A 16,119-nucleotide genomic window follows, 5' to 3' on the forward strand; every position below is an offset into this window, starting at 1 on the left:
TTCATTAGGCCATTTTAGGAGCATCTAAAATTAAATACAATAAAACAGTAAATAGATAATTCCAATTAATTATAATTTGAATTCTATGGTTGATTTATTAATGACATATGACAAATCTAGAGGCAGGACCTCTTTTATGAACAATAGCACATAGCAAACTAAATAAAGATTTCCAGAATATTTATGCTAAAATTATGCATTCTAAATGGTGGCAGACTTAATAAATTCAGAGTTCTTCACTTGGAATATTTAATTTGCTGGAGCACTCTTTTTTAATATTGTTCTCAAATCCCTTTATATTAGCGGAGTTGATTTCTATAAGCAGCTCTGCTTTGAGCTTACCTGGACTGTAGGCCATCAAGTCTGCCTAGATTGTCAAGGGTTCCTATAAACCACAGAATATCTCAGCTGAAAGTTAGAAAGAATCTGGCCTCATTTTCTTTTCTAGAGAGAAAAATGGTTCAGGGCAGGTAAATGACTTGACCAAGATGACACAGCTGATAACGTATGTAATATTAATAAGTCTAATTCAAAAGATGGGCTCCTCATAGCACCATTAAACAAACAGCAAGGAAAGGCCTATAGTCACAAGAATCTTGTGTGTGTGTGTGTGTGTGTGTGTGTGTGTGTGTGTGTGTGTGTGTGTGTAACAGAGACAGAGAGAGGGACAGACAGGCAGGAAGGGAGCGAGATGAGAAGCATCAACTCTTCATTTGGCTCCATAGTCTCCTTAGTTGTTCATTGATTGCTTTCTCATATGTGCCTTGACCAGGGGGGCTACAGCAGAGCGATTGACCCCTTGCTCAAGCCAGCAACCTTGGGCTCAAGCCAGTGACCATGGGTTTGTCTCTATGATCCCACGTCAAGCTACCGGCCCTGCACTCAAGCTGGTGAGTCCCCGTTCAAACCAGATGAGCCTGAGCTCAAGCCTGCAACCTCGAGGCTTGGAATCTGGGTCCTCCATGTCCCAATTCGATGCTCTGTCCACTGCGCCACTGCCTGGTCAGACACAAGGATCTTTAGTAGACCATATGAAAATGCTGTTTCTATAGCTCAAAAACAGTTGAATCAATGAATGGAAAATTGGTTTTGAAAATATGTTGAAATTTTAAATTTACATTTTAAAATATAAATCCCATGCAATTTTAAAATGAACTCTGTATAGTTGTTTCCAAGTTACAAACATCTAACTTATGTACAACTCATACTTACAGATGAAGCACCATAAGGGCTATTGGTAATCAATTGCACTTGGATATCAGTAAAAGTGATATCATAGAATTACTCAACTCCCCTGGCAATAAACTAACCAGTGAAGACCTTATGAAACTAGAGCAGCAGATGATACCATTTGGGGAAGAAAACAGGGACCTAGAAACTCTAGAACTGAAAAAGTTTTCTACAAAAGTGTTAGCTGATGCTTTTCATCTCATTGAAGCAAGAATGGCAAAGTTAGAGGAGCAAGATCCTGATACAGAGAAGTTCACCAGAGTTCACTGCACAGTTACCGAAGGTCTGAGATGCTACAGGGCCATTTATGATGAGAAAAAGGAAAGTTCCGTACAAACCTCTCTGATGCCTATTTCCAGAAACTGACTCCAGCAGCAGAATCAAACCCTGTCTCTCTAACACCAGTCCCATCCTCTCCAGCAAGTCCATTATCTTCTGCATCATCCAAGATTGGTTAAGGTTGTATTTGAAAATGTTTAAGTATTTATTTGCACAGAAAAGTAAAATTACTATGTTAAGACAAACATCTTTCTAAGTTGTACTTAATAGGTAAATGTACCTGTTCCAACTTACATACAAATTCAGCTTAAGAACAAACCTACAGAATCTATCTCATTTGTAACCCAGGGACCACCTGTATTTGAGTCAATAACTCTTTGAATATTATATTAGTTTGCTAGGGTTGACATAATAAGATACCACAAACTGGATGCTTAAACAACAAAATTTTATAGTGTCATAGTTCTGAGGGCCGGAAGTCTTGAGATCAAGGTGTTGGCAGGCTTGGCTCCTTCTGAGGGTTGTAAGGAAGAATCTATTCCATTCCTCTCCCCTACTTCCTGGTGGTTTGCCAGCAGGCTTTGGTATTCCTTGGTCTCTGTCTGCATCTTCATAGGCATAGTCCCTGTGTGCATGTGGTCTCCGAACTTCTTTGTTTATAAGGACACCTCCCATATTGTATCAGGACCTCACCATCCTTCAGTATATCCTCATCTTAACTAATTACATCTGCAATGACCTTATTTCCAAATAAGGTCACATTCAGAGGTACTGGGAGTTGGGACTTCCACATATGAATTGAGAACACAATTCAACCCATAACAGACATGAACATAAGAAAGTATTTTATTTTGCAATCACTATGCAGAAATGTTAGACAATGCAGCCTGTGCTGTTTAGAATATTTGATTTGTAAGTAGAGACTCAAAAGTAGAAGGTGGGTGAAAGGGTTCAATGCCACATGTATGTGTGTGTGTAACCACTCCTGCCACTGAGCATTCACACTAGTGTAAGCATTTATTGTCTCGTTTAAACCCCATGACAGCTTTTTTAGGGCACACAAGTCTAAGCAACTGCCTAAGATCATGCTGCCAGGAGTACTGCTAGAATTGGCAAACAGACCAACCTGTTTCAATTCCCAAATTTATCCTTTCTTACCTTCCATCTATATGGCCTTGAAACTCTTCATTTGACATCCTTTCTAGCAGTTACGTGGGTCTACATGACCTGGTCTAGCCAATAAAATGAGAGCAGAAGTGATATAGCCACTTCCAGGCCTGGCACCAAAACATGCTGCATGCGCTTCTCCACTTTTCATTAGTTAGTCAGCTAGATGCAGAAGATCCAGTAGAGAACTTCAAGGTACTGGAAGAGGAGTGGATAACGAAAAGGCATAGGAATGTGTCTTGGGCAAGAAATAAACCTTATGTTGAGTCACTGATATTTTGGGGTTGTTTGTTTCAGCAACTGACATTTTTCCTGACTAATATACAAGTCTCCTCTGCAACAGTTACACAAATGTAATAAAATATCTATCCATAACATTTTCATTGAGGGCTTATGTGACTACCCAGTTGGTCAAAGAGACTGCAAACGTAGGACTCTGAGATTAAGAGTCAATATATGAAGAAAGAGGCCTCAAGAGTGAAGGTATTGTGTCTTCATGACACAATGAAAAAACTTCTAAAACCACTCTGTCCAGTGGGACTTAAGCAATGATGGAAATGTTCTATTCTGTGCTGTTCAATACGGTGGCCACTACCCACATGTGGCTATTGAGCAGTCAAATGTGGCTAAATGCAAGTAAGGGACTGAATTTTTAATTTAATTTTATTTTAATTAATGGCAATTTAAATTTTAGAGGACACGGACCTAGTGCTACAGTGTTGGACAGTGCAGATCTAGAGATAGAGATAAAGATGGCTAATTAAGGTGGGGGCTAAGGAGAGGTCATAAGTCACAAGAAGTGGAAAGGTAGGAGACAGAAGATAAGATGCCATTCTTTGAAAGTGTGATGGTTAATTTTATCTATCAATTTGGCTAGGCCATAGTGCCCAATTATTTGGTCAGACACTAGTCAAGATGTTGTTGTAAAACTATTATTATTATTATTTTACAATTTATTAACATTTCAATCAGTAGACTTTGAGTAAAGGAAAGTGCCCTCCATATTGTAGCTGAGCTTCATCCAATCAGTTGAAGGTCTTAAGAGAAAAGACTGAGGTCTCCAGAGGAAGGAATTTTGTTTACAGACTACATTTGGGCTCAGAACTGCAGCATCAACTCCTGCAGAAATGTTCAGCCTATGGTATTTACCCACTGAATTTAGACTTTAAAGCCCCCACAACAAGCTAATTTCTTAAGATCAATGTCCTTCTTTCTCTCTGTCTCTCTCCAGATAAACAGATACAAAATTTTATATATACAGGTTTTATTCTCTGGTGGACCCTGACTAATACAGGAGGGCAAGAGTTACTAAGAACCTTTTTCTTAAGAATTGGATGAAAATTTTAATAAATAAAACCTAAAATTTCCCATTTGATTTTATATCATGTAAACTGACAAGTAATGAGCGGCTCTTATGAGTTACATGAACACCAAGTAATAGTCAAAAATGGAATGACAGAAGTGTTGAATGGCTTTAGCTAGAGACTCACTTCTTGAATAAGATGAGCACACTGTCTCACCACTCTTGCATGCCTACAGTTTTTAATGAAGTCCTCCAATGTGTACCTTCATAAGATCGCCAGAATTATCCCTTTGTTGACAGAAAGGAAGACTCAGAGGTGATAGACTTGTGGCCCCAAGTCTTTGTACTCTTCTCCTTGCAGGACTGGCTGGTGGCTTGGTTCTGCCCAGGAGGGACTGCTCTCCAGCCCTCGCTCCCTGGTGTGAAAGCAGCAGCCCTGCATCCCTATAGGTCCTGATGTCACACATTAACAATCTTTGAATGCTGAGATTCTCCTCAAAAATCATTTGGTGAATTTCATAATTGTTTGCCACTTGGATATACTTCTCCACAGGGTTCAACAAGTACTCCTAACAACAAGGATGGGAAACAAAGGGATGCACTAGGCCTCTTCCTACAATTCACAGGCAGATTGAAACCAGAGGGTTTTGTATAATAAATACCATTTAAATTGATGGCTATGAGTCTGTGTTTACAAGGTGACAGATCACTTGGTATAGAACATTCTACTTCTTATCGTCTGCAATTATCCATGGTATATTTCTTTGTAGAAATGTTGACTTCATTTTTTCTTGGGGCACCTGGACGGTGACTGCCCTCCCTGCTCCAATAAATACTTGCCATTGTGTCCTAGAAAAATGTAGAACACAGTGGTTGAGAATTTGGGCTCAGGTTCCCCTTGGTGTGGTATACTACCACCTCCTCTTATTAGCTGTGTGACCTTGAACATGTTACTTAACCTTGCTGTGCCTCAAATTTCTCATCTGTAAAGTGGTGATAATAACAGTGCCTTCCTCTCAGGCTTGTTGAGCAGATTAAATGTGATGCACTTCAAATCGTGCCTGGTAGAGTTAGACCTCAATGAACATATCTGTCATCACTTCTTCAGAAGCCCAGAAGAATCTCCCTCTGAAAAGACAGAGTCATCAGAGGTAAGAGCCCATGTTCTGCTTCTTACTATTTATTTCTGTCTCTCAAGGCGCTTCCTAAGCTTTCTTTTGCTCCTTCTTTATCAATGCTGCTTGCCCTGCATTCACATGCCCACACAGAGGGGTCAGGTCCCATGATGTCATCGCTGATGAGTCAGTAGGTGCCATTCAGTTGGGAACCTCAATTGAGATTCAGTTTCATCCTTTTTGTGACAGCCCTGACAGGTTAAAGAATCCCACCATATCACCCCTCAAGCATAGAAATCCAGTAACTTACCTTTCTAAAGAGCCTATTTCCAAGTATAGTCACATTCTGAGGTCCTAGGGGTTAGAAATTGAACTATAAATTTGAGGGACAAAATTGAGATCAGAGCAGTCCCCCAGTGTTTCTTTCCATTAAGAATTCATGACCTGTTGAATCCCCTCCCCCACTAAATCAGGGCTAACTTGTGTGACATCCAAAAATGGCTCCTTTTGTGGTAAATGAACACCATATTGTGAAGAAACCTGAGCAGTCTTAAGTAAGGGGCCATTTGAAGAGTAACTGAGGCTTCCTCCTAACAGCCAGTACCAACTTATCAGCCACAGGAGTGAGTGGGACTGGCTCCCTCAGCCCTGTCCAGCCTGCTGATGACTGCACTTCTAGCCAACATCTGCCTGCAACCTCATGAGAGAGAGAGAGACCACAAGCGAGAACTGGCCAGATGAGCTGCTCTGGAATTCTGGTTCAAAGAAACTATGAGATAATACAGTAAATGATTCTTGTTAGTTTAAGCCATTAAATTTTGGAATGATTTATTACACAGGCTTAGATAACTGATACAGCTGAGGTGAAATGGTAGAAACTGAAAAAGTCAATGATTATTATAAACCCACTACCTTTTAGCCATAGAATCATCTGTGGGAATCATTGCCAAGCTTCACAAGCTCACTGTAAAGTGTGTTCTGTTGTCACTGTTTCATTGAGGCCCTAGAGGTTAAGGAACTAGCAGAGGATTTAAATCCATGTGTTTTCTGCTCTATCACTGGATCTCTACTTTGGGATATCCTCACCCAGGGCTGGGCTGTGTACACAGTTAACTATTTGCTATCACTTAGCAGCAATAAAAGTGACCCAAAATGTTGCCCTGGCCGGTTGGCTCAGGGGTAGAGCGTCGGCCTGGCGTGCGGGGGACCCGGGTTCGATTCCCGGCCAGGGCACATAGGAGAAGCGCCCATTTGCTTCTCCATTCCCCCCCCCTTCCTCTTTGTCTCTCTCTTCCCCTCCCGCAGCCGAGGCTCCATTGGAGCAAAGATGGCCCGGGCGCTGGGGATGGCTCCTTGGCCTCGGCCCCAGGGCTAGAGTGGCTCTGGTCGCGGCAGAGCGACGCCCCGGAGGGGCAGAGCATCGCCCCCTGGTGGGCAGAGCTTCGCCCCTGGTGGGCGTGCCAGATGGATCCCGGTCGGGCGCATGCGGGAGTCTGTCTGACCGTCTCTCCCCGTTTCCAGCTTCAGAAGAAAAAAAAAAGTGACCCAAAATGTCTCATATTTACTTTGGAATTCTCCTTTGGAAAAGTCACCTTTGTGCATTCAACATTCTTTTTCATTTTTTTCCCCTCTCATACATTTCTTTCCTTTCTTTTAAATTTTATTTTCAATTACAGTTGACTTCAATATTATTTTATAATAGTTTCAGATGCACAGCACAGTGGTTAGACACATTTAATTTGTGAATAGATCCCTTGATGATTCTAGTAACTACCTGGCACCATACACAGTTATTACAATAGTATTAACTATATTCCCGATGCTGTACTTTACATCCACATGACTATTTTGTAATGACCAATTGGTACTCCTTAATCCCTTCACCTTTTTCAGCCAGCCTCCTAACCTTCTCTCATTTGACAATTGGCTTGTTCTCTGTACCTGAACCTGTTTCTGTTTTGTTTGTTTGTTTATTTTATTCTTTAGATTCCATATATAAGTGAAATCATGTTACTTGTTTTTCTTGGTTTGACTTACTTCACTTCTTGGCTATTGTGAATAACATTGCAATGAACACAGGGGTGCATATATGCTTTTGAATTAGTATTTTGGATTTCTTCAGATAAATACCCAGAAGTGAAATCATTGGGTCATAAAGCAGTTCTGTTTTTAATTTTTTGAGGAAACATCATACTGCTTTCCATAGTGGCTGCACCAAACTGCATTCCTACCAACAGTATACGAGGGTTCCTTTTTCTCCACATCCTCACAAACAGCTGTTATTTGTTGATTTATTAATGATAACCATTCTGACAAGAGTAAAGTGATATCTCATTGAGATTTTAATTTGCATTTCTCTGAGAATTAGTGATAGTGAGCGTTTTTTATATGTCAGTTGGCCATTTGTATGTCCTCTTTGGAGAAGTGTCTATTCAGGTCCTCTGCTCATTTTTTTTTTTTAATTTTTCTGAAATGAGAAGCAGGGAGGCAGAGAGACAGACTCCTGCATGTGCCTGACTGGGATCCACCGGCATGCCCACTAGGGGTCGATGCTCTGCTCATCTGTGGCATTGCTTCATTGCAACCAGAGCCATTCTAGCACCTGAGGCAGAGGCCACGGAGCCATCCTCAGTGCCCGGACCAACTTTGATCCAATGGAGCGTTGGCTGCGGGAGGGAAGAGAGAGATAAAGAGAAAGTAGAGGGGGAAAGGTAGAGAATCAGTTAGGTGCTTCTCCTGTGTGCCCTGGCTGGGAATCGAACCCAGGACATCCACATGCCCCTCAAATGCTCTACCACTGAGCCAACAGGCCAGAGCTTGCTTTGTTTCTTTTTGAATTGCATTGCTTGTTTTCTTGGTGTTGAGCTGTATGTGTTCTTTACAAATTTTGAATACTGACCCCTTATTGGATATACCATTGGTGAATATGTCCTCCCATTTAGTAGGTTGTCTTTTTGTTTTGTCAATGATTTCCTTTGTTGTGCAAACACGTTTTAATGCCCCATTTGTTGATTTTTTCTTTTGTTTCCCTTGCCTTAGGAGATAAATAGAAAAATATATTACTAAGAGAAATGTCAAAGAGTTTACTGTTGAGTTTTCTTCTAGGATTTTTATGGATTCAAGTTTTACATTTTAGTCTTTAATCCATTTTGAGTTTATTTTCATATATGCCGTAAGAAGGTGATCTACCCAGCTGGGTAGCTCAGTTGGTTGGTGCATTGTTCAGATACGCCAAGGTTGCAGGTTGAGTCCCCAGTGGGGGAGTGTATAAGAATCAGTCAATGAATGCATAAATAAGTAAAACAACAAATTGATGTTTCTCTCTATCTTTTTCTCTCCCCACCCCCTTTCTCTTTTTCTAAAATCAAGAAATAAAAACAATTATAAAAAAGTTAATCTAGTTTCATTTTTCTTTTGGCATAAATCTGTCCAATTTTCCAAACACTATGTTTTGAATAGACTGGTCCTGATCCTATCATATGTTCTTGCCATCTTTGTCATATGTTAATTGACCATGTAGGTGTGAGTTTATTTCTGGGCTCTCTATTCTGTGCCATTGATTTATATATCTGTTTTTATAGCAGTACCATGCTGTTTTGCTTACTATGGCCTTGTAGTATAGTTTGATTTCAGGTAGCATCATACCTCCAAATTTGTTCTTCTTTCTCAAGATTGTTGTGGCTATTCGGGGTCTTTTGTGGTTCCATATCAATTTTTTAGACTATTTGTTCTAGCTCTGAAAAATGCCATCGGTATCCTGATAGGAATTGCATTGGATCTATAGATTACTTTGGACAGTATGAACATTTTAATGATGTTAATTCTTCTTGTGCATGAGCACAATATATCCTTCCATTTATTTGTATCTTCTCCAATTTTTTTCTTTAATGTCTTATAACTTTCTCAATACAGTTCTTTTATCTCTTTGGTTAAATTTATTCTAGGTATTTTTCTTGATGCAATTTTAAATGAGATTTATTTCTTAATTTTTCTTTCTGATAGTTCTATTTATTTTCTGTGTGTGTGTGTGTGTGTGTGTGTGTGTGTGTGTGTTTTAGTGTTTTCAAACAAAGATGACTTGTATTGCTTATGAATCTTGGTTTGGCTGGTTGGGACGACCTGGGTTACATATTAGCTGCATTCAACCGGGAGATTAGTTGAGGCTGGAATATCCATGATGGCTTCACTGTTATATCTGGACCTTGATATAGCAATTAGCTGAACCTTTCTTTCCACATGGTCCTGTATCATTCAATGGTTTGGGTTTTTTAAAAAGTGGCTGGCTTCTAAGAGAGCTCTCATAAATTTCATTATTTACTTTTAAAGCAATACATCATGCAAAATTCAATTGAAAATATATACAATGAAGATATCCCTGCCACAAGCTTTCAGTTTCTTTTTTCAGAGGCAACCTGCTACCACTTTTTAAATTAGTCTTCTTGAATTATTCTGAGCACAGATCTACATCTATGTCTTATATGTATATGTGTATGTATGTGTATATTTCTAATTTCTATAGATATACCTATTACATCATTTAAAATACAAATAATAGTATTCTTTATACATTCTGCATCTTAAGTTTTTGCTTAATATATCTTGCAGATCTTTCTATATCAGTATGTAGAGACTTATAGATCTACCCTATTCTTTCTTAACAGCTATATAGTGTTTCATTTTGTGGACATTAAATGAAACCTTTTTTATCAGTCCTCTCTTGATGGACCTGTTTTTATTTTATATACCATGAGATTGACAGTGGTGCCATTTAATGTAGTAACATCTATTTTTTTAATTGACTTAATAATGTCACAGGGATAGGCACCTTTCTGGTATACCACAGTGTCACCTTAATACTAGTGGGCCATTTATCAAATGTGTATATGTGCCATGCTTACAAAATCACATGGTTCAGGAAATGCTGTTGACTGATACCTCTGTGCTTTGTAAAACTTAAATCATTAAGTCATATTTAAAGATGTGTTCCACTGCTTTAAGTCTCCTCTTACCAATTTCCATTAGATTTTTAAATACACCATACCACTACTATAACATAACCCTAGAGAAATGATCCTTTTTTGTCTTTGGGGACCAGCACCTGAGCTCTTCTTTTAATCAGCTGTGTATGTGATGGTTGAAATTTTGTACAGTCAGATTTGTATTTTTTTTTTTTGTATTTTTCTGAAGTTGGAAACAGGGAGGCAGTCAGACAGACTCCCACATAAATCCCGACCGGGATCCACCCAGCATGCCCATCAGGGGGCGATGCTCTGCCCATCTGGGGCATTGCTCTGTTGCAACCAGAGCCATTCTAGCACCTGAGGCAGAGGCCATGGAGCCATCCTCAGCACCCGGGCCAACTTTGCTCCAATGGAGCCTTGGCTGCGGGAGGGGAAGAGAGAGACAGAAAGGAAGGAAAAGGGAAGGGGTGGAGAAGCAGATGGGCGCTTCTCCTGTGTGCCCTGGCCAGGAATCAAACCCGGGACTCCTGCATGCCAGGCCAATGCTCTACCACTGAGCCAACTGGCCAGGGCCTTGATTTGTATTTTGTAATACCAGCCTTGGCAGACAAACACGGCAGAGTCAGTACTGCACTGTTAGAGTCCAAGTACGTGATGCTTGACATTATGTTATCAATTGTTTCAAGTGTATTGTTCCATATCCAGTAAGACTGAAGGTCATAATCTAGAGCCAGAACCCCTGGCTTCTTACCATGGCTCTGCTAGTAATTAGCTTTATCATTAGTCAAATGACCTGCCTTGATTTGATTCTCAAAAGCAGATTTCAAGCCCCAGTTTTGGGGCACAACTAATTTATTTAAGAGATGATTCCCATGCCTGACCAGGCAGTGGTGCAGTGGATAGAGCATCAGACTGGGATGCAGAGGGCCCAAGTTTGAAACCCCAAGGTTGCTGGCTTCAGCATGAGATCATAGAACGTGACCCCATGGTCGCTGACTTGAGCCCAAAGGTAGCTGGCTTGAAGCCCAAGATTGCTGGCTTGAGTGAGGGGTCATTCACTCTGCTATAGCCCCCCAGTCAAGGCACATATGAGAAAGCAGTCAATGAACAACTAAGGAGCTTCAACAAAGACTTGATGCTTCTCATCTCTCTTCCTTCCTGTCTGTCTGTCCCTATCTGTCTCTCTCTCTCTCTTTGTCTCTGTCCCAGGAAGTGATTGAGAAAGATGTGAGTAAGAGAAGGGAAGAAAGCAGATATAAGTTGCCTTAACGAACAGGTTGCCACTGTGAACAATGGTGGCTCAATTCAATGGAAACCACTAAGAACTATGTAAAATGGAACAAAATCATCCTGATCAAAGGATGAAAAAGTAGGGTTTTTAAAAATTATCTGCCTACTCTTATCACTCATTGGTGGAGAGATGTTTCTGGAGGGGTCTTAACTTCCTAGTGTTTCCAGGCTTCCATGCACTCTCCTAAGCAGTTCTAGGACTAGAGAGTACCCTGAGGTAGAAAGATGCCAGATGCCCTTGGCTGAACAGAAATGATGAAGGTAATTTTTAGGATGGACCAAGTGGAAATGGTCTCTGATAGAATTTGCTATGCTTCAAAACAATGTTATGTTAGCTAAAAGTGAAGCCTTTGACTACTTAATGGAGTACTTCATGATACGTCAACAAGTAAAGACTTGTTGAGTGCTTACTCTAGATCTAAAGGGTGCTTAACACTAGGGGAGCACAAAATAAGTTGCCATAAAGACTTAGAACATGAGGCATGTGCTGTGTGCTTGCCCTGGATGGGTCTTTAACTTACATAATTTCATCAATCCAAATATAGTGTGGCAAGGTGAGCATTATTATCCTGATGCTCAGAGAGGTTGATTGTCTTGTTCAAGGTCCCACAGTAGACAGAGAAACAGAGGTCAGCCCACAGCCTTCTACGTAATAAATGCCCACTCAGCTGGTTAAAAGAGAGCAGGGAGCCCTGGCCGGTTGGCTCAGTGGTAGAGCGTTGGCCTGGCGTGCAGGAGTCTCAGGTTCGATTCCCGGTCAGGGCACACAGGAGAAGCACCCATCTGCTTCTCCACCCCTCCCCCTCTCCTTCCTCTCTGTCTCTCTCTTCCCCTCCTGCAGCCAAGGCTCCATTGGAGCAAAGTTGGCCCTGGTGTTGGGGATGGCTCTATGGCCTCTGCCTCAGGTGCTAGAACGGCTCTGTTTGCAACAGAGTGATGCCCCAGGTGGGCAGAGCATCGCCCCCTGGTGGGCATGCCGGGTGGATCCCGGTCGGGCACATGCGGGAGTCTGTTGACTGCCTCCTCATTTCCAACTTCAGAAAAATACCAAAAATTAAAAAATAAAAAATTAAAAGAGAGCAGGGAGACCAGGCTGTGTCTGTCGTCTGGTTTCTACTGGCTCGCTGAGAAGTAATAAGTGAGTTTATCAAGGTTGTAGGATAAAAGATCAATTTACAAAAATTCATTATATTTCTATATACTGGCAGCAAACAATAGAAAATTGAAATAAAAAACCATTTGTAACAACATCAAAAAATGATATACTTAGGGATAAATCTAACAAAAGATGGAAAAGTTTTATGCATTGAAAATTGTGAATATTGCTGGGAGAAAGCAAAGAAGATCTAAGTAAATAAAGAGAAATATTCTCCCCAAATTGAACTAAAGATTTGATAAAATTCTAATCAGAATTTCAGGAGGCTTTTTTTTTTTTTGGTAGACATTGACAAACTGACTCTAAAATTCATGTGAAAATGCAAAAGACCTAGAATAGCCAAACAACTTTAAAATAGAAAGAAGTTAACAAAGTAAGACTTATTTTGAGCCTTATTACAGTGCTATAGTAATCTACTGCTTGCTCACAAGGAAACTGTTCAACTGCCCCCGCATGACTTGTTCTGGAGAAGTTGGTGGATGCACTCAGAAACCGAAGGGAGATGGAACAAGGGATAAACAAGTCTCATCCTGAATCTGTCTTGGACCAGTTGGTGGCCTTGTGACATTAGCATCTCCAAAACAGTCAAGAAAATGACTTTTTAACTTGTTGATTATATACTTAGTGATATTTTGGCTTTTGTTGTAAAATTGGTAACAACCCTCTTTCTAACTCTCTGTATCACTGAACAGAAACTGTAAATCTATGGAATAAATGTAAGCAAAAAAGTAGAGAAGATGAAATGATTTAGTGGTCTAGAAGGAACAATATGAAATGAAGAGAGATCTTCAGGCCAATTGAATATTGAAAGATGTGTAGAGAAACGAAGACTACCAGGAAACCCTAGAGCATGAAGTCAATATTCCCTATGTCACTTCCCTTTTTCTACACCCCACAAGAGTCCTTCAACACTCTAAATTGCATATCCTTCTTTAGCTTTCTTGACTATTTCAAAGCAGAATTTCTCTTTAGGAATAAATTTCTAATAAACACATCAGAAATTGTAATGTTATCATCTTTGGGTAATAAAAGAACAAAGAGGGAAAGAATGATCTCTTGTTGGGGTAGAAGGGAAATACAAAAATTTCCCATGACTCCTCAAATCTCAGAGAATGCACCTGGGCATTCCAAGAATAGGAAAATAATTGGACTTCATGTTATTTCCATTAAGACATTCAACTACATCTCCAGAATATTTTGGCTATATCAAATATTATATTGAATAAAATGATTTCTTCTTGTAGAAAATCTGCAGACAAGGTCAGTGTCATTATGCTTTATAAAAGCATCAGATAAAAGCTCCCTTATAATAAAACCTCAGAAATAGTTTAAGGTTTATTTAAGCAACTTTATTGAGAAAACAGAATAAGGCCTCTTTCACCTGAACCTATTAACTTTAACTCTATAACCTCATCAGGTCCTATAATTTTTATAATTTAGTAATTGGTCCATATCATGTTTCATTTTTTCATTAATTATTTTATATTTTGCATGTCTTAGTATTAATAAAATATGTATTATCAATTTAACTATCATCTTATTGATGAGTGTCAGGAATTTGAGAACAAGAAAGTTTGAAAAGACCTAAAGAAAAGGTAAATCTAGAAGGTATTCACTGTAGAGATGAAGAGACTGAGGTCCAGGGCAGCAGAATACAGTAGAGAATGTCAATTACTATTTCAATTAAATATTATTGCACGATAAATGAGTTGTTATTGCCTTTCGTGGTTCTGTGGGTTGCCTGGGTTCAGCTGAATGGTTCTTGCTTGGGATCTGTGTCAATCAGTATTCTTCAAGGAAACAGAACCAATTATATTCATATATGTATGTATATATTTTTTCTTTTTAAGGAATTGGCTGGAAACTCTGGTAGGATTCAGCAGTCTTGATTTTCTTTTCTCCAGAAAACCTCCATTTTTGCTCTTGAGGCTTTCATGATAAGATGAGATCCACCCAATATTATTCATAATGATCTCCTTAATTAAAGTGAACTGACTTTAAATGTTAACTCTATCTACAAAATACCCTCACAGCAACATCTAGATTACTATTCAATTAAATAACCAATCACTGTGGCCTAGTCAAGCTGACACATAGAATTACTCATAATCTCATATCATTATAGTCAGATGTCTTCCGGAGGCTCTATTGGACTGAATGTCCAAGATGACTCACTCCCATGGCTGGTGCTTGCTGCTGGTCATCAGCTGGAAGCTCAGCTAAGGCTGTTGACCAGTGTGCCAGTCTCATTCCTTTCCATTGGTCTGGAATTCTCTCAGCATAGTGGCTGAGTTCTGAAAGGAGTAGCTTGAGAACCAGCATTCCACAAGGCAGGAAATGGAGCCTGCTGAACCACGAAGTCCTGTTCCTGGAGCTACACATCATTTTCTCATTTCCATTATATCCTATTGGTCAAAACAATCATGGGACTCAGATTCAAGAGGGTGAAGAATTCAACTCTTGATGGAAATAAAGCAAGGTCCTGCTACAGAATATATGAACTGAGAAATTTAGTTGTAGACATTTTTGGAAAATATAATAGCACTCACTATTTTTTTTAATGGAATTTATTTGGGTGACTGTTAATAAAGACCAGACAGGTTTCAAGTGTATAACTTTATAACACATGTAGTCTTTATCCTTATTCTATACTTCAGAAGACAATTTCCCAGTCCACCAATTCAGATTGTCTGAATAATTCAGGTTACACTGAAGTCTCCAGTTTGAAAACAAGGTCTTCAGATACGATATTTAGCAGGCAGTGGCCAATGGCCCACTCTTGCTCTAAAGAGCTCCTGGGACAGAAAGCTATATCTCAGTCCGGACAGCAAATGTTCCTATCATTGCAGAAAATACATAGGCACGAACTGCCCGGATAAAATAGTCAAGATACTTTTTTCTCCATTGGTCCTTTTTAAAAAAATAATTAACACCATATTATGGCTTCCTCCCACTAGCTTAAGGTTTATGAATTTTACCTAGCAGCAGTAGGTGTGTAACCATTTCTCTGTGTTGATTTTTTGATAGAAAAATACTAACATACTATTTTTGTGTTGGTATGTTAAAAAAAAACAACACTGACACCAGATTAATAAAAGAGATAATATCTCAAGAATGGTCTTGAACACACTTATTAATATTGATCATATTTGTTATAAACCATAACCATAGAAGATTTAGTTGATTGCTTATTAAATTAATCACACTTTCCGGTCAAAAGGGTAAAACACAATCTAGCTGCTAAAGATTTTGAACATACTTTTGGTTAACATTTGTCTTTATGTTAGATTTTTAAAAGGAAATGATTTGATTTGATCTACAATTTGTTTAGAAAACTCTGCTGGCCAACTTCACTAAATCAGTCATTTCCTATAGGATCTAACCTCTTGCTATACACTATCCATAGCTTATGCTATGATGAGAGGAGACTTAATTTGGAAATACATTTCTTCAAAAACTAAATTCAAACAATATATATATATATTTTTTTTAAAGGTAGGTTGACATGATCATATCTACATCACCCACAGGGGTGGGGGTGGAAGGAGAATGCTCTTTCTTTCGTTTATTGTTCTACTGGTGTGTTAGAGCCTGAATGCTGAGAACTAATTACCCTCC

The sequence above is a fragment of the Saccopteryx leptura genome, chromosome 5, assembly GCF_036850995.1.
Source record: "Saccopteryx leptura isolate mSacLep1 chromosome 5, mSacLep1_pri_phased_curated, whole genome shotgun sequence".
Taxonomy (NCBI): domain Eukaryota; kingdom Metazoa; phylum Chordata; class Mammalia; order Chiroptera; family Emballonuridae; genus Saccopteryx; species Saccopteryx leptura.